Source organism: Cavia porcellus, unplaced genomic scaffold, assembly GCF_034190915.1.
Source record: "Cavia porcellus strain 051 isolate PalLab524CR breed Dunkin Hartley unplaced genomic scaffold, mCavPor4.1 scaffold_40, whole genome shotgun sequence".
Taxonomy (NCBI): Eukaryota; Metazoa; Chordata; class Mammalia; order Rodentia; family Caviidae; genus Cavia; species Cavia porcellus.
In genome coordinates, this window is record NW_026947523.1 from 501,928 (window position 1) to 520,057 (window position 18,130).

Genomic DNA, 18,130 nt, shown 5'->3' on the forward strand with positions numbered 1-18,130 from the left:
AGAATTTATTATTACTTATCCAGTACCTAATTGTATTGTAATGAGGGAACCTTTCAAGAGTACCTAGAATCTAAGAAGCAGAAGTCCATCCCTTCTTTACGCCCTACATACAGGGTGTACCCTAAATGGCAATCATAACGGTACCTGCCTTATTTAATGTATTTCCTGCAAAAGCTAGAACATATACCTGCATGACTGCCCTGCCCACTTTTTTTCTCAGTGCTAGGAACTGAGCTTAGGACCTCACAGGTGCGAGGCAAGTGCTCTAACACCGAGCTAAATCCCTGTCTCCATTTTTTATAGATTACTCTTTGGTTTGGAGAGACTAAGCAACTTGCCCAGAGACACACAGATCCTCTCAAAGTTAGTCACAAGAGGATAAAATAAAAGAACAAAATAAGGCAGAAGAAGAAGGGGAGAGAAGGAGGAAGCAAGGAAGGGGGGAAAGAAGGAGGGAAGAAGAGAAAGGAAGAGACCACGCGCACACCTTCAGATCTAAACGTTCTACTGAAGTCTATCCTTTGAACTCCCATCTATACAATACGTTTGTGTAAATTACAAAATATAGCAGGATCTAATTGCAAAGGAAAATCTTCTTACCTTTTGTAGAAGCTTTTTGTTTAAATTTTGTAGTCAGGCAAAACAGAAAAACATTTGGGTTTTTTTCTTGGAGTATACCCAACTTTAAGAATTCTTTTTTCATTCAATGGAAGATTTTTAATCTCTTTACCTGAAATATAAGAAGAGAAAAACTGAATTTCTTCTTTTACAAAAAAACAATTTTAAGAGTAGAAAAACTGCCACGTGTGACAGATACCTGTAATCCGAGTACTCAGGAGGCTGAGGTAGGATCACCACAAGTTCAAGTCCAACCTGGGCTACATAGCAAAACCGGGTCTCAAATCCCTCCCCCAAAGGGGTTGTCTCTTCGTTTATAGAGCTGGTTTACTAAAATGCAGGCAAAATGACAAGAAAAACAAAAACCATTATCTTTAGTTACTATTCAAAGTGTCAGAAAATTCACGACGAAATTCACCTGAATTTTTCTAAGTTAACTTTATAAAAGAAGAGGCAACTTGGGGCTAGGGGTTTAGCTCAGTGGCATAAGTTGCCTGCTTGATAGCTGCAAGGTCATGAGTTTGATCCCCGGTACCAAAAAAAAAAAAAAAAAAAAAAGAGGAAGCAGAGGAAACAGAAGCAACAGTGTTTGTTGTTTTCTACATAGATTAACAGCAATGATAAGAATCCATCCTAGGGTCAGGGATATAGCTCACAGCACAGTGCCTGCCTGGCAAGTATGAGGTGATGATTTTGATTCCGATACCAAAAAAGAAAGAAAGGATAAATTCCATTCTATATTCAGCTAACTGATTTAGTGTTTAGAATGTCACATTTTAAAAAATCCAGGGTTGGGCTGGGGATTTAGCACCTTCCTTGCAAGTGTGTGGTCATGAGTTGGATCCCTGATACCGATTAAATGAAAAAGACCAAAAGAAAAAAAAAAATCCAGAGTACACTGGCACTGGCCTGTCTTCCTTCTATTCACTGTTTGGTAAGCTGAGGTAGGAGACTCCTTGAATTCAGGAGTTCAAGCCTAATAGAACTGTGGAGGACGGCAGCGGCTGAAAAGATAAGAAGTATGAAAAATAAATGACCTTTATTTTGAGAATGCGGGGAGAGACACCCCCTACCCCCCGGGGTCTGCAATCTCTCCGTGGGACACGTGGAGTGGAGGCACATAAGTAGCCTAGGTTTGGGGTAGAACCTAAGGGGGCATTAGGGATGCACAGGGAGCCCATTGGTGTTCGTTTGGCACCAGAGGTAAATTCCTAGGGGTGGGGAAGATGGAGCTCCTTGGTTCCACCTGAGGCTTTACCGGCTACACTGTCCTGTCTGAGCCAAAACTCTTTCAAAGCCCAGTCTGTTTCAAAAAACAAAACAAATTTGAGCATTGTGGCACAAAACTTGTTATCCCAGCATGCTGGGAGGCTAAGGCAGGAAGACTGCAAGTTTGAATCCATACTGGAACTCAACTTAGCAACTTTGCAAGACCCTGTTTCAAAATTTAAAAACATTTAAAATGGCTCAGGATGTAGCTCAGTGTGAAGACCTGAGCTCAATTGCCACAGGGTGGAAAAAAAACCTGACTATGGTGGTATATTCCTGTAATCTCACCGTTTGGGACACTGAAACAAGAAAACTGCAAATTCAAGTCCTACCTGGACAACTTGTTCCTGTCTCAAAGACTACAAAAATAAGCCAGGTGTGGTGGCACATGCATATAATCCCAGCACTCGGTAGGTTGAGGCAGGAAGATCACCACAAATTGGAGGCCTGCCTGGGCTACATAATGAGTTCAAGGCCAGGCCAAACTATACAGCAACACCATGTCTCAAAAACACCACATTCTTTGTCACAATGGAGGGAGAAGGAGAAAGACAGGGTACTGGGGAAAGAGAGAATGGGAAAAGTAGAGGGGGAGGAATAGAGGGACAAAGGAAAAGAGAAAGGAAGGAGGAAAGGTGGCAGGCAGGCATGCCTGCGGAAGGAACACATAACCCTCACTTCTACTTTAACAGGCAGAGTTGCTGGCATCTACCTGTTCTCTGCTAGCAGCCCCAGCATCATGACCCCTTCTTATAAGCTCCCTGAGGCTGGAGCAGGACCCTCTTCTACAGTCCGTGTCTACCAGTCCAAACTGTCATCACAGCGTGTAGGCGGTGGCGGTGAGGCTTCCATCCCTTCCTTCTGTGTCCTCAGATCTGTTCTAGAGTGCTGGATTGTTTTACAAAACCTTTCTCCCATGCCCTATCCCCCAATTCCTTTCCTTAGGCAGAATACTTTCCTTCTTTTTTTTTTTTTTTTTTTTTTTTTTGTCTTTTTTGTTTTTATCGGTACTGGGGATCGAACTCACGACTGCCTGCTTGCAAGGCAGGTGCTTATGCCGCTGAGCTAAATCCCCAGCCCCAGAATACTCTCTTTGATGCCCACTCAGGAAACAGTCACCTATGCTCTCCCACAGGGCACTATAAACGGAGTAAGGGCAAGCACTCACTCTCCTTGGCCCCCGTGGATATTCTTTTTCTTCCTCCTTCTTTTAAAATTTTCTGAGACAGGTCTCATATAGTTCAGGCTGTCCTTGAATTCACTATGCAGCCCAGACTGGCCTCGAATTTGCAGTGATCTGCCTGCCTTGGCTTCCTGAACGCTGAGATCACAGGATGCGCCACCTTTCTCGGCTCTTTTTCCTTCTTCCATTCATTCTTTCAATTGTTGTTTTAATTACTCTTTTTTATTTTTGGCAGTGCAAAGGATGAAACACAGGCTCATACATCTTGGGAAAGGGGCCTACATTGCCTATTTCCTGTGAATATTTATATATCACCTTATGCCTTCATTTTTTAAATGTTTTATTTTGAGGGGGGTGGGGATTTAGCTCAGCGACATAAGCGCCTCCCTTGCAAGCAGGCAGTCGTGAGTTTGATCCCTGGTACCAATAAAAGACAAAAAAAAAAAAAGTTTTATTTTGAGACAGGATCTTACTATGTAGTCAGGCTGGCCTTGAGCTCAGCATGTACCCCAGACTGGCACTGAACTCATACTAATCCTTCTGCCTAGCCTCCCAAATGCTAAGACTACAGGCATGCACCCCACTACACCCAGTATGCGTTCCAAAAAAAAAAAAGCCCTATTTTTTATACTTTTTCTTCTGCTTAAAATGGAGTAACAGGAACCAGATTTACCTTCCCACCTACCAAAACTTAAAATATGTGATGCAATGTTTTTTCAAGTCACTGGACATCTTTTTTTTTTTTTCCAAATCCATTTTATTTCAAGGAAAAAAAGAAAGAAGATATTCACTGTCATTAATTATTATGGACATACAAATTTAAAACCACAATGAACTACCACTTCAAAAAAAAAAAAAAAAGACACTGGACATCTAACAAGGAAGGACAGTGATTCCTGAAGGAAGAGAAACAAACAAGAGGAGCCCTGCCACTGTGCAGCTGCCGGCCTGATCAAGAGTCAGCCCCCAGACAAGGGAGGAGAGGACATAAAGCCAGTGCTTTCCTGAGTTGAACACCAGCTGGGGCACAGAGTAGCCAAGGTGACCAGAGTGCACAAGAGAACTGGGGAGGATCTTCAGCTGAGAACTGATCAGCGCTTGTGGTGAGGAAGGCACCCAGTCAGGGAAATATCACTCAAAAAGATTTAGAGGAATGTAGCTCAATGGAAAGCATCTGCCTAACATGTGCAAGGCCATGACTTTAATTCCTAGCAATGCATAAATAAAAAAGATTAGAGGGAACAATCCTTAACATTCACACAGGGTCAATGTTGGTTTTCCTCTTCCTAAGTGGAAAATCCTGTAATTTACAGGATTTTGGACACAGTGCTCAAAGTCTTCTCTCAGTGGTGCGGCAAAATTAGTTTACATAAAATATCTCCCTGGTTCTACTTAGCAAATCTTAAAAGCAAGACTCCCCTAAATCAAACCATTTCCAAGTAATTAAATCCATTTCAGAGCAAAGGTTATGAGCATCTACAGGAATACAAAAATACCCAGCATCCAGCACAATAAAGTTCACAATGTATAAATGTGCAGGTATCAATCAAAGCTTACTAGGGCAAGCAAGAGAGTAGGCAAACACAAACTATAATGAAGAGTAAAATCAGACAAAACCAACTCAGAAATACACAGATGATTTAATAGATAAAAGTATCTATTACAGTTGTTAAAACTGCTATGAATGTATCCTATAAGTTCCAAACCTCAGAAGGAAAGATTAGACATGTTAAGTAGAGACATGAGAGGCTAGGGATTTAGTTCAGCAGCACAAGCACCTGCCTGGCATGTGCAAGGTCATGAGTTCAATCTTTGGTACCAAAAAAAGAAAAAAAAGCACAGGCATGGAAGACATACCAGGAGTCAAACAGAATCATCAAAATAAAGAAGGTAGAAGCTGCACATAGTAAGGCATATACCTGTAGTCCTGGTAACTTTGAAGTTTGAAGCCGTATCATTTTAAGTTTGAGATGAGCCTGTAAAATTTATGGATACTCTATCTCAAAATAAAACATAAATATGACTGAGAATTAGCTCAATGGCAGAGCATGCCTGGCTTCGATGTCCAATATCAGAGAGAAGGGAAGGGAAGGGAAAAGAGAAAGAGAAGGTGGAAAGAGGAAACGGAACAGAGAGTTCACTATTCTTCTCCTGCAAGCTCCACCAAAAGGATCGACACACAGTATCTTTTTAGTCAGGGTTTGCAAGGAGAATACAACAATACAGGACACATTATTTATAGTATTATTTATAATTGTCACCCAGTGAATCAAATACAAAGAAAGTGCAGGAAATCTGTCCACATACTAAAGACCTAGAGAATCTAGCCAAGGGCCAGGATCCTGTGGCAATATCCTGTATGAGTTCAGTTAAAGACTTAGAGTCCATAACAATGCCTCCCATGAGTCTAGCTGAAGGCCTGAGCCCACAATGACTCATGCAAGTCTGTTTCACGGATGTGCACTGAGAAAGCCCCAAGGTCAGCAGTGGAAGCTAGACAGTCTGTGTCAGTGGGATGAAAGGTTGTGCACTGGAGTCAGGAAGCAACATGCAAAGTAAGAACCAGGGCTCCCCTGAAAAATACCACAGCCATGCTTAGCAACACTGAGGTCCCGAGCTCCTCCAATGATAAGAACAGTCAAGTTCATATCAGGAAGCCAGCTTGGCAAGCTTTTCCTGGAGACTAAGCAGCACACCATCTTCCCCTCCGGAGTCAGGAGGCAGTAAAGACCACAGCTCCCCCAAAGTAAACTGAAGCCATTCTCAGTGATAATAAGGCCCTGAGCTCCTCAAGGATGCTAACAGCTCAGTTCATACCAAGAAAGAAGCTTGACAAGCTCCTCCAGGAGAACCGATGCAACAGGAGAACCAACATTACTCTTCCTCTCCAATTCTTTTTGTTGTTGTTGTTTGTTTTTTTGATACCAGGAATCAAACTCAGGCACTTATGCCACGGAGCTATATTCCTGGCCCGCCACTTCTTTTTGTCTTGGTAACAATCCTCAGGTGGGCCACTCATACTCAGCACCAGCAGACTCAGTTCAGCTGGTCTTAGAAGCTGACCACCAGGTATCAGTCGACAGCAGTGTCATTTCAGTGCTTCTTTCAGCCCCACTTGACTCACCAATCACCATCTGAGCCTCTCCCACAGCTAAAACTGCACCAGTGGTTTCCTCAGCCCGAAATGTATTTCCTTCCTGCTTTCTGTCTGAAGTTCAGCTATAATGACTTGTTTGGTGGGGGGACAGGAGCAGGGTCTCGCTATGTAGATCAGGACCAGGCTGGCCTTGAACTCATGGCAATCCTTCAGCCTCAGTCTCCCAGTTGTACCCACCTTTACCAAACACGTCTAGGCAAGTGTCATGATGCACATCTCTAATCCCAGTACTCAACAGGCTGAGGGAGGAGGCTTGCTTGAGTTCAAGGCCAGCCTGGGCTACTTAGTTTAAGGACAGCCTAAGTGACACAGTGAGACCCTGTCTCAAAACAACAACAACAACAACAAAAAAAAACCAGGCTAGGATGGGGCCTGGGGATTTAGCTCAGCGGCATAAGCACCTGCCTTGCAAGCAGGCAGTTCGATCCCCGGTACGTACCGATAAAAAGGAAAAAGATAAAAAAAAAAAAAACAAAGAACAAACCAGGCCAGGTGTGGTGGCACACACTGGTAATCCCAGTACTTGAGAGGCTAAAGCAGAAGGATTGTTTCAAAACCAGCCTGCGCTACAAAGTAAGCTCAAGGACAGCCACAACTCTCTCAGAAAGGAAAAAAAAATTAAATTTCTGGGCCAGGCAAGGTAGTGCATGCCTATAATCCAGGCACTCAAGAGACTCAATGAAGCAGGAGCATTACTTCAAGTTCCAGGCCAGTTTGGGCTGCATGGTGAATTTAAGGCCAGTCTAAACTGCACAGCAAGGCTTTCTCTCAAAAGAACCAAAAACAAAAAGAATTAAATTCATGAAACAAGGTACCACTGAGCCATGTGGTGGCACACACCTGTAACCTCAGAATTTGGATGGTTGAGGCAGAATGACTGTGAGTACAAGGTCAATGGGTTTCAGAGTGAGTTTAAGACCAGCTTACACTACCAAATGAGACCCTGTCTCAAAAAAAAAAAAAAAAAAAAGAGGTACCACTGTACTTTGGAATATGAAGTGAATATCTTATTTTTTGTATTTTTACCGGTACCAGGGATCGAACTCACAACCACATGCTCGCAAGGCAGGCGCTTATGCCGCTGAGCTAAATCCCCAGCCCTGTGAATATCTTATTTTAATACACATTTCCAGGTAGTTTTGTTTTGTTTTTGTTTGTACCGAGGATCAAACTCACAACCTCAAGCTTGCCAGGCAGGCACTTGTGCCACTGAGTTAATTCCCTTGCCTCCAGATCTTTTGCAGATGACAGAGGGACCAAGAAATGGAGGGAAGTTGGTTAGAAGGGTAGGGAAGGGGATAAAAAAGAACTGAGATGTATTGTATACATGGGCAACTTCCCACAATGAATAGAATCAGTATGCATGGCAAACATGCACTGATAACAAATTTAAATTTTTACAATTTGCTTCCCATTATTGTTAATAAGTATCCCTGCTACGACCCCTCAAAAAGATAAAAATGAAAAGTGCTATATTTAGTGAATGGAATGGGGAACTATCCTTTTGGGAGAAAAGAGTCACAATTCTACCTTAACGCATTCACTAAAACACTTTTCTGTAAGTTTATCAACCATGCTGGTTTCATCTGTGAATTACACCTTTGGACAGACTCTTACTGTTTAGTGCCATGGTTTATGTCTGTGGCTCCCAGGCCTCATGCATTTGATTGTGCATTTGTGATTGGTTCATTGTTTAGCGCTTGGATTGGGGGTGTGAGTGCTAAACCAGCCTGGGGTGGAGCCAGAATGTAATGTAATGGCAGAAAAAAGGTGTGTCTCACTCTCTTGCCTGTTTTCTGCCTTGCTGTTTGTCATATACTGTGGCTCTGCCATGCCACCCTGCCTTGGAGCCAACTGAGTATAGACTAAAACCTCCAAAGTCTGTAAAAAAAAATAAACCTTTCCTTTCCCAACTTTGGTCATCAGGTATTTTGTCTCAGCAACGGGTAAAAAGTAACTAAGAATTTGGTACCAAGACTGGGGTCGTTGCTGTGACTATACCTGACCATGCTTTTCGAGAGGCTTTGGAAATGGCTTCTGGGCAGAGTTTTAAAAGGTTCGGACATGTCACCTAGATGCATAGAGCTGGAGCAAGTTAGACTGTTCTATAATGGAGATTCTGGTCAGAGCTCAGAAGACCAAAATGCTGATAAAAAGCCTGATGGTAAAAACCAGGCTTGGGAGGTTTCTGCTAAAAAGGACTATGTTGGACTCCCCACGATGTGTGTTATGATTTAGCAAAAAGTTTGTCTGCATTTGCTCATGCCCAGAGACTTTGCCTGAGACTGAGACTAACAGCAATGGACTGATTAATCTAAAAAAGGAATTTACAAAGCAGTCAAATGTTGAGGCTGTGGCATGGCTATTGTTGGAGGCTTTTAGCCAGCTTTAGAGCAAAGAGCCCAGCAGGATAATTTATAACTCTGTGAATTTGGCCAAAAGGAAAATTCCAGAAAGGCTGTAGATTGTAAAGACAAGGTTGAGACTTTGATTGCTAAAGAGAAACTTTGAGAAATAAGAAAGATGTCCGTGGGGCATCCCAGGAAGCAGCAGGACCCCACCCTTTGCAGCCTCAAAACTGCAAAAGTGAAAAGATTTGCTCAGAGAAAAAAGGCTGCAGAGCACCACACTCCAAAATGGTGACAGAGGCCACATGAGGTTCCAGAGTGGCGGCAACATAGAAAAGCTTTTCTTCACAATTAGGTTCACAGCGCTCAGTGATACGGGCAATCGACCCCTACAGCCAAGAGAGAGAAAAGCCTGGCTACTGCTCCAAATGGCAGCAAACCTTGGCAGCATCCACATGGTGCTGATTTTAAGTGTGAGGAAAATGCACAAATTCTGAGGGTGAGATGGCTTTCACCTCAATTACAAAGGGCCTGGGAGGCCAAACTGTGTGCCCCCGAAAGGGCAATTCATAAAGATATAAGGATAAAGCCAAAGGTGCAGTGGAGACCCCAAAAGTTTAAAAAAGACAAAAATGTAGATGATCCGAGAAAAGCTGCAAAAAGCAAGCAGAGAGGATTTAAGAAAAAAGCTGTGGGAGCTGAAATCCCTAAAGTGCCATGGGAGTGGAATCACCCAAGCCTTTTGGAGTTTTCAACCAGATTACTTCAAATGCTGAGTGTTGTACTCTAAGAAAAATAGCTTCGTTATATTTGTATTTAGCAAACTACCTGTAACATGGCCATACCATATATGTGTTTTCCTTTTCCCCCTGGGTGACCTAATTGATATGTTAAGCAATGCTCTTCTCTGTAAAGAATTACAAAACCTTACCTAATTGATATGTTAACCATTGTTGCCCTCTACAAATAACAGATGTGGTGCTAAGATAAGCTAACAGGAGTTGTTAATTACTCCTAGGCTTCCCCATTCTCTGCTGAGGAAAACAGGATTTCTTCTTATCTAAATTTGCTTGTATGTAGGGAGACTTGCTTGTTAGCACAACCCTTACCTGACCTTGCTCTCCCCAAGGAATGTAATCCCGCCATATTTTCTGTTCTGTAATGCACCACACTGCCTTCCCCCTTTCCCTACCCGGTGATAGTCTGTCATAAAATGTGCTAATTGCGCTGCTCTTAAGAAATGCTTAACTTCAAAGAAATTACAGGAAAAATGTTGTGGCTTAACCCTAATCACCAAAAGGGTTAAGTTCCAAATCCTTGTAAAAACTTAAGTTTCAGCTTCTTGTAACTTTCGACCCCTTCCCACATGTTAGTGTTAACGAGCTGCCCTGAGATAATTAACTTTCTACTTTCTTCTCCAAATGTTATTGCAGATGTGCTATTCCGAGATAATGCTTATCTACAGAATGGGAGTAACTTAAAAGGCATCAAAGGCTCCCGATGATGTTATCAGAACTAAGTGGGCAGCTTTACAGTTTCCAGACTTGAGTCAACAGTTACTACATTCCTGTGGTTTTCGGCTTTAAAACCCAACCTTTCTAGCTGTAAGGCGTGCAGTCTCCAAATTGGCTCCCAGAGACTTGTCGCCAGGCCTGGCCTATATAAAGCCTTTGCTCCCCAAATTTAATTTCTTGCTTCCTTGGATTTTATTCCGGGGTCCAAGCTATCACACTGAGCATAAAATTCTAAGACTTAATGTTTACCCTGCTGGATGTTGGACTTGCTTTGTTTCCAGTGCTTTATATTCCCCTGTTCGTAACTTTTAGAATGGTAATGTTTATTTTGTGCCTTTAAACTTCAAAAATGTTTAACCTTGTTTCATTTGTACAGGGGTTACACATAAGAGTTTGCCATAGATCTTAGAAGAGACTTGGGACTTGGACTTTTCAGCAATGCTAAAACTATTAAGACTTTGGCAACTCTTGGAGATGGACTAAGTGTCTTTTGTATAAAGGATGTACATAAGTCCTGGGGGCCAGGAGTAAAATGTCATGGTTTATGTTGGTGGCCCCCACGCCTCATGCATTTGCATTGTGCATTTGTGACTGGTTCATTGTCTAGCGCTTAGATTGGGGGTGTGAGTGCTACACCAGCCTAGGGGTAGAGCCAAGATATAATTTAATGGCAGAAAAAAGGTGTGTCTCTCTTTTGCCTGTTTTCTGCCTTGCTTTTGCAGCCACCATAAATTGCAGCTCTGCCATGCCACTCTGCCTTGGAGCCAACTAAGTATAGACTAAAACCTCCAAAATCTATAAAAAATAAACCTTTCCTTTCCAAACTTTGGTTATCAGGTATTTTGTCTCAGCAAATAAATAAGATACTTAGTTTTTTTTAATTTTGTTTAATCAGCTAGGGTTCACTAGAGATTGCTTTGTGTTGTTTATGAACAGGGTCTTTTACAAACATGGTGGCACATATCTGTAATTCCAGCACTCAAGGTCTCTGCTTCTCACTCAGGTGCTCTGGGCCTCTGCTGGAGGAAGCAGCAAGGTTGTACAGGCAGGGTGGCACAGGTACCATCAATGCAGTGAGAGCAACACACTATATCTTGCCATTTACTCAAGTTTATGTCTTTCATTATCATTTCATTCACTTCACTATAAAAGACTTGCCCATTATTTTCAATTGTTAGGGTTTTTTTGTTTGTGTTTTGTTTTGTTTTTGAGACAGGGTCTCACTATGCTGTTCAGGCTGGACTTGAATTCACTTTGTAGCCTAGGCTGGCCTCAAACTCCTAGTGATCCTCCTGCCTTGGCCTCCCAAGTGCTGGGATTACAGGTGTGGGCCACCATGCCCAGCTTGTTAGACATATTCTTATGTTCCTTAGAATTTTAGATCTATTACAAATCAAATCTTTTTGGTCTTTCATTTTGTTTGTTTTTGAGACACAGTCTCATGATGTACTCCAGGCAGGCCTTGAACTCATGATCCCCCTGCCTCTGCCTCCCAAATGCTGGAATTACAGGCATGTGCCATCATGCCCAGTTCTAGAGCTTTAAAAATCACCTTTTTGCAACTTTGCTGAACTTTCATCAATATAAAGCCTTCCAGATTTTATGTATAGTCAATTGAAAAAATGACAGCTTGTTTCTCTTTTTTTTTAAACTGTCAAGGAAAGGACCTCCACTGCATAATAGAAGTAGTGAAAGTTTCTGGGTGTGCACACAACTATAATCGAAGATTCCAGAAGGCTGAGACAGGAGGATTGCTGTGAGGCCAGTTTGGGCTATATAGTTGAGTTCAAAGCTAGCTTGACTGCATAAGTGAATCCCTGACTAAAAAACAAAACAACAACAAAAATGAAAACAGGAGGAAGAGAAGGCGTGAGAGTAGACACATCTTGTTTTTTACTTTAAAAGAAATGAGGGCTAGGCATTTAGCTCAGCGGCATAAGCACCTGCCTTGCAAGCAGGTGGTCGTGAGTTCGATCCCCAATACCGATAAAAAGATACAAAAAAGAAATGAGCCAGGTGTGGTAATGCACACCTGAAATCCTAGCTCTCAGAAAGCTGAGGCAGGAGGATCGCTTTGAGTTGGAGACCAGCCAGGGCTACATGGTAAGTTCAAGGCCAGCCTGAACTATCTCAAAAACCTTAAAAAACATTTTTAAAAATGCACTGCAGATTTTACCACTAAGTTCTATAGTCATCATATTGTGGAACCTGTCTGAAGTTTCCTTTTCTTCACACTACCTCCGTGGCCATGGTCTCACTCCAGAACTACTAGTTTCCTAAGCATTTTATACTGAGTGTTGAAATTCACTGAGTGCTCTTCTTTATTCAGATAATGAAGTTTTTCTTCTTTTCATCTGTTAAAGTAGTGAATAAGATGAACAGATCTGTTAATGCTACACCATTCTTGCATTCCTTAGAGAAATCTACTTAGTGGGATGTAATTTGTTGGTTCATTGGTTTTTTCATATTCAGGTTATAGATTTATTCATCTTCAGAATGTTTGGTTCTTGTATTTTGTCAACTTCATACATTTTTATAAATTATCAACCATTATCATTTTGACTATTACCCTGCAATGACAAGCAGAAACACTGAAACGACATCCAGGATTAGAAGGCAGATTTATTCATGTCGATGGGCACTGGAGCACTGATTGCGATTACCCCCAAAATATCAGGCCCTGACCTCTGGTGGTCTAGGGATTATATGAGATAAGTAACCAGCAAGTACTCAGGCAAAACGACTTGTCAGTGAGGATTGGTTTATACAGTGTACATCATGGGGACCAGCTACCCATCACAGAGAGCAGCCATTTCTAAGAGATAGGAGGTGCAACTGGAACTGAAAAGGAACTGCTACCTGGGCAACGAAGAAACTGAAGTGTACTGGTGGGAGTGGGGCATTTTCTGCTACATTTCCTCCCTCTTTTATTTTCCCCAGAAAAATCTTTGCTGGGCATATTACATGTGATCTTTTAAGACAAGGTCCAACTAGCAGGAGTAGAAATAATTTTAACTTGTCTATTCTGTAACATTACTCTGGCAAGGTAGTAAGGCAGTTAATCTGATCTAGAAGTGTAGTCAGTGTGCCTTGGATGTAAGTATCTGACTGGTCTATTCTATTAGGGCAACTATCCACAGAGTTTAAGGCCAAAAAAACAAAACAAAACCAGCTAGCAGACGGTGGGGAAGGAAGGACTAGGCTAAATTCAGGTCAATTAACAAAAACCAACAGCTAGCAGAGTGGTGGGAAAGTAAGGACTGGGATAAGCAGCCTGAAAAGAAACAAAGATCAAGGGGACGAGGTATGGAGCAATCCTCAAGTTTCAGCCATGCGTGGATGGGTCAGCATGTGTTGTCTCTTCAGAATGCGTCTCAGAGGACCTGTTCAGGTAAGTTTTTCAGTGAATCTAAGGCTGGATTTCTGAAACTTATAGAGACACTTAATATGGTACCTGGATTATATGTGTGTAGAGGAATATTGACAGATACAGCTGGTCTTTTTACTGATCAGAAGCTGGGTTTTGTTTGTTGGGTGTCTTTTTTAAATCTAGTTTTTGGTTACCTCTGCTTACAAATGCAGGCCTGTTATCACTACCAATGATCAAAAGAAGGCCATATCTAGGGATGCTTTTTCATAGCAGGACCCTATAATCTTCTGTTGTCTTCTTAGTGTGGTCAGGGAATGGGAAATCAGGGTTGGTAACACAACATAGAAGCCTGAGCTGGCTGCAGCTGTACAGAGGCCAGTGCAGCAGTCTGAGCTGGCAGAACATATGGTAGTGACAGGGGTTGATGTTTCTGACAATTGACTCCTCAGGGGTTGCTTAGGCCTCTGGACCAGATTAGTCACTGGTGACAGGTTTTTAAAACAGCAGCAAGGGGGCTGGGGATTTAGCTCAGCGGCATAAGCGCCTATCTTACAAGCTAGCAGTTGTGAGTTCGATCCCTGGTACGGATAAAAAGGAAAAAGACAAAAAAAAAAAAAAAAAAAAAAAAAAAAAAAAAAAAAAAAACCAGCAGCAAGGCCTGGCATGGTTGTGCATGCCTGTAATCCCAGCACTCGAGAGACTGAGGCAGGAGGATTGTTGCAAATTCAAGACCAGCCTGAGCTCCAAAATGAGCTCAAAGCCAGTCTGAACTCCCTAGTGAGACCCTGTCTCAAAAAGACAAAAAATAAAACAACAGCAAGAAGCAGTTTGCTGTGCAGACCATCCTTGCAGGAGTTTTGGCCAAAATAGATTTGTCCAACATAACCACAGCATATCTAGCCTGTTGGACTTTATTTTTAACAGAGCTACTTCCATCCATAAAAAGGGTATACACTCAGCATCTGTCAGGGGTCCATATTTAGAACAGTTCACCCCAGCACAGCATGTGGCACTTGGACAGTTAGGTCTCGATCTAAGGTGAGCTTGTCAGCCTTCTCAATCAGGGCAGTGGCTATTAAAGTGTAGAGGTGCCTTAGAGGCCACTGGGCATTCTTAGGTACTGAAATCTCAGTAAGCATATAGAAGCTAGCAGCTCCAAGAAATCTGTAGTTTTTTCTTGTACCCAGTTTCTGCTAGATATTATAGCAAAGCTTTTGTGTCTTCCCAGCATGCAGCTTGAGTGTCATTAATCTGAAGTATTTTTCAAAGAGGAAACAAGTTTTTGAAACTCAGGTCAATTGGCTTTTGAGTCTAGAACTGGGGTCTTTCCATTTAAAGGTAAAGAGGAGCTACTGACAGGAGCCAATCACACAAGAAGAATGCATTTTTTTAGGTCTTTGCAGGTGTACCAGCAGACTGTGGGCGGCAGAAGACTGAACCAATGTTCACGGAGGGCAACTGCAGCAGACTGGCAATGGCAACTCAGAGATCTTTAACTGGCTTTATAGGTATATTTCAAACAGCTTGCCAGTCTATGAACATTTTGCAGTTTTTAAAACCTCTGGATGTGTGGTTGAGTTTCTAACCAAGTCTCTAGTAGACTGTTTCACATACGTGGGGGTTGTCCCAGGATGAAGTTTCACAATCAGAGGGAGGTGATCAATGGCCCAACCTCTGGGCCAAGCAGACAGTGACAGAATTGTGGAGCCAGAAGGGAAAGAGAAACAGGCTATCTCACAATAGCAAAATCTGTTGTCAAAGCCTCCCTGAAAATAGTGGGAGAGTTCCCAAATCCTTGTGGCAACTGAGTAACTGGTGCATGGGTTAGGAACTGTAGAATGTAAGGTAACGGCTGCATTGTTGATGGCACAGAGATCTTAACAGTGTGGGTGGATGCCTACTTGTGTTTCTTGTGACATCTGACAGTAACAGAGGTCATGGTGAGGTGGCATGGTGTGCAGACCAGTCTTTGTACCTCTGGCATGAGAATTTTCAGGACTTCAGGATTACAGTTACCTGTCTCAGGCTGATGTAGGCATCGTTATCCTCTTGGGAAATAGTCAAAGTTGAAAGTGATGGTTAAACGAGAAGGAGGCTGACTGACGCAGTGTGAAGGAGATGTCCTCCCAGGCTTCAAGTTTGTGCCTGGCAGAGGGGATGGAAGGCAAGAATCCCAGTTGCCCCAGCAATGATAACTTTTTTACAGAGGAAATTTTGAAGGCAGAGAGTAGTATTCCATTGTCTACCAGGAAAGTCACAGGTTTGATCCCAACTTTTGCAAAGACCATGGGCTCTTGGGGGCACAATTAGATAGAGCTCAGTCTGTCCTATCTATTCAAGCCCAACAAGGTGCAACTAATTTGTCAATGCTGACAGTCTCATTTTTCCTCAGTCAAAATGTGGAACTCAGAAGGAAATGAGCATTAGATGATGCCATCGACCAGGATAGGCATGTAAGCAGAAGGCTCTGGAGGGAGGGCCTCTGGGGCTGCATACAGGCAATGGCTAGCTGGAACCAATTCAGTTGGCGGGAAGTAGATGAGTCAGGAGTGGGGAGTAAAGCGATAGGTGTTGGAATTCTCAGCAATGATGGCCTTTTTTTTTTTTTTCTTTTGAGATGCAGGGAGTAGTTTTATTTTTAACTCCATAAAAGCCCCTTTTCCTGCAATTAGCTCCTATTCTATTTCCCTATGGTGTATGTTGTGTACCCCTGGATGGCACAACACACAAAAGATGTCCACTTGGCTGCACTCCTTATGTAGACTTAGGCAGGCCTCAGTTAAAGAGGGCATGAGGCCTGTTACACTACATGTTGATATTCATAGAACCACAGGTAGGGGCCCAATCAGTTCCATGATCAGTGCTTCTCAACCTTGGGGCACAGATGGGGCAACCTATTGCTTATGCTGTGTGTTTCACTTACATGTTCATTCAGCAGGCACTCAGAAGTTAAACATTCCAACTCCTCTTTCCCTGAAGGTGGCTTTAATTACTAAGAATTGATCAAGCTCCTCTTCTGCTCAAACTGAGCAGGACTGGCAAGCTAACTGAAATGGCTCCGGGGACCTTACTGGGATCAGGCAGGCAGGCAGGCATGCAGGTAGGCTGGCAGACAGACAGTATACTCCTCCCTTTGGGATCTGATGTGAGCTGTTTGAAGGGGGATCCAGGAATCCTCCTCCAGACCTCCAAGGGGAAAATCTCAAGGAAATCTGAGGGTGCACCTTCCCACAGGGACATGAAGAGGTCCTTGCTCCATCCACCAGGGACAAGACTGATCACCAGAGGTCATCACGGTTGGTCTTCCCAACCAACACACCAGATGCAACAGCAAGCAGAAACACCAAAACAATACCCAAGACTTGGAGGCAGATTTATTTACATCAACAGACACTGATAGGGATCACTTCCAAAACAGCATGCCCTGATCTCCGGTGGCCTAGGGCTTACATGGGATGAGCAAGCAGGAAGTACAGAAGTACAGTAGGAAGACAGAATGGCTCGTCAATTGGGGAATGAGGAGCAATGGTGCATCATAGCCACAGGGTATGCATCACAGTGACCAGACATTTCTAAGAGGAGCAACCTAAAGTGGAACAGGAACTATTACCTGGGCAACTAACAAACCGAAATATACTTGGGGGGGGGGCATTTTCTGTTATATCTCTCCCATTTTTTATTCCCATTCCCTTGGGTTTTTTTGTTTGTTTGTTTGTTTTTAGACAGGGTCTTATTATTGTGGTTCAGATTGGCCTTGAACTCACTAGGTAGCCCAGGCTGGCCTCTGGGCCTCCTGCCTCAGCATCCCAAGTGCTGGGACTACAGGTGTGTACAACAACACCCAGCTCACCCTCCTGCTCTCTGAAACATCAACATATATCTAAAATCAATTTTTTTCTTTCCAGCTGTTGTAGCACATGCTGTAATTCTAGCACTTGAAAGGCTGAGGAAAGAGGATTGCTACATGTGCAAGCCTCCACTACATAGTGAGTTCAAGGAGGGCCGACACTACAAAGTGAGACCTTGTCTCAAAAAATAAATAATTAGTTTTAAAAAATCTTTTTTTTTTTCAGAGCTAGAGATCAAACCTAGGGCCTCACCTGAGTTCTCTATGAACAAGCTTCATTCCCAGCCCTAGATCTTTTCATTCTACCCAGCCTTCCGTGTTTCCATCCCTCTAATTATTATGCTGCATTCTGGGCAACACAAAGCTAAAAAGTTATGGAATCTGAGTAGGCACTGACTGGCCTCATAAGTACTTCATAAGCATGAACTCTCTGAATCCTCAAAGTAACATTATAAAAACACTGCTACCAGCACTCTTTTACAGACAATACTACTAAGTGCCCAGAAGACAAGAAAACCAAGTTCCCAGAAGATTAATTCCTTCAAGGCCCCACAGCAAGTAAGACAGCTGGAACCCAAACCCAGGTAATCTCACACTAGTCCAAGAATCAGAGTTCTTTAAGGCCAGCCCCTAAAAGTTCAGGCTTCTGTTTACAGCAAATAATTACTGTTTTATAGCAAATAATTCCTAAATTGTTTTAGTTTATAACATAAACATAATTGTTTTGAAGTAACAGTTACTACTAACAAAAACTACTGAATACATTTTAAAACTAATTTCTCTTCTTGCTGGACATGGTGGGGCAAGCCTATAATCCCAGCACT

At 42.7% G+C, this 18,130-nt stretch overlaps 1 protein-coding gene across 6 annotated transcripts in view; it reads right to left on the reverse strand.

Moving 5' to 3' along the window:
• Positions 1–18,130, reverse strand: part of Ppp6r2 (protein phosphatase 6 regulatory subunit 2) — a 91,968-nt gene that overhangs the window by 62,094 nt on the left and 11,744 nt on the right. For 5 of the 6 annotated variants that reach the window (XM_063243686.1, XM_063243687.1, XM_063243685.1 and 2 more), the window contains 2 exons: positions 818–948; positions 601–730 (listed from right to left, as the gene is read on the reverse strand). The gene's annotated coding sequence lies outside the window, so the exon portion shown is untranslated. The remainder of the gene's footprint in view (positions 1–600; positions 731–817; positions 949–18,130) is intronic. The other variant, XM_013153667.2, reaches the window with a different exon arrangement.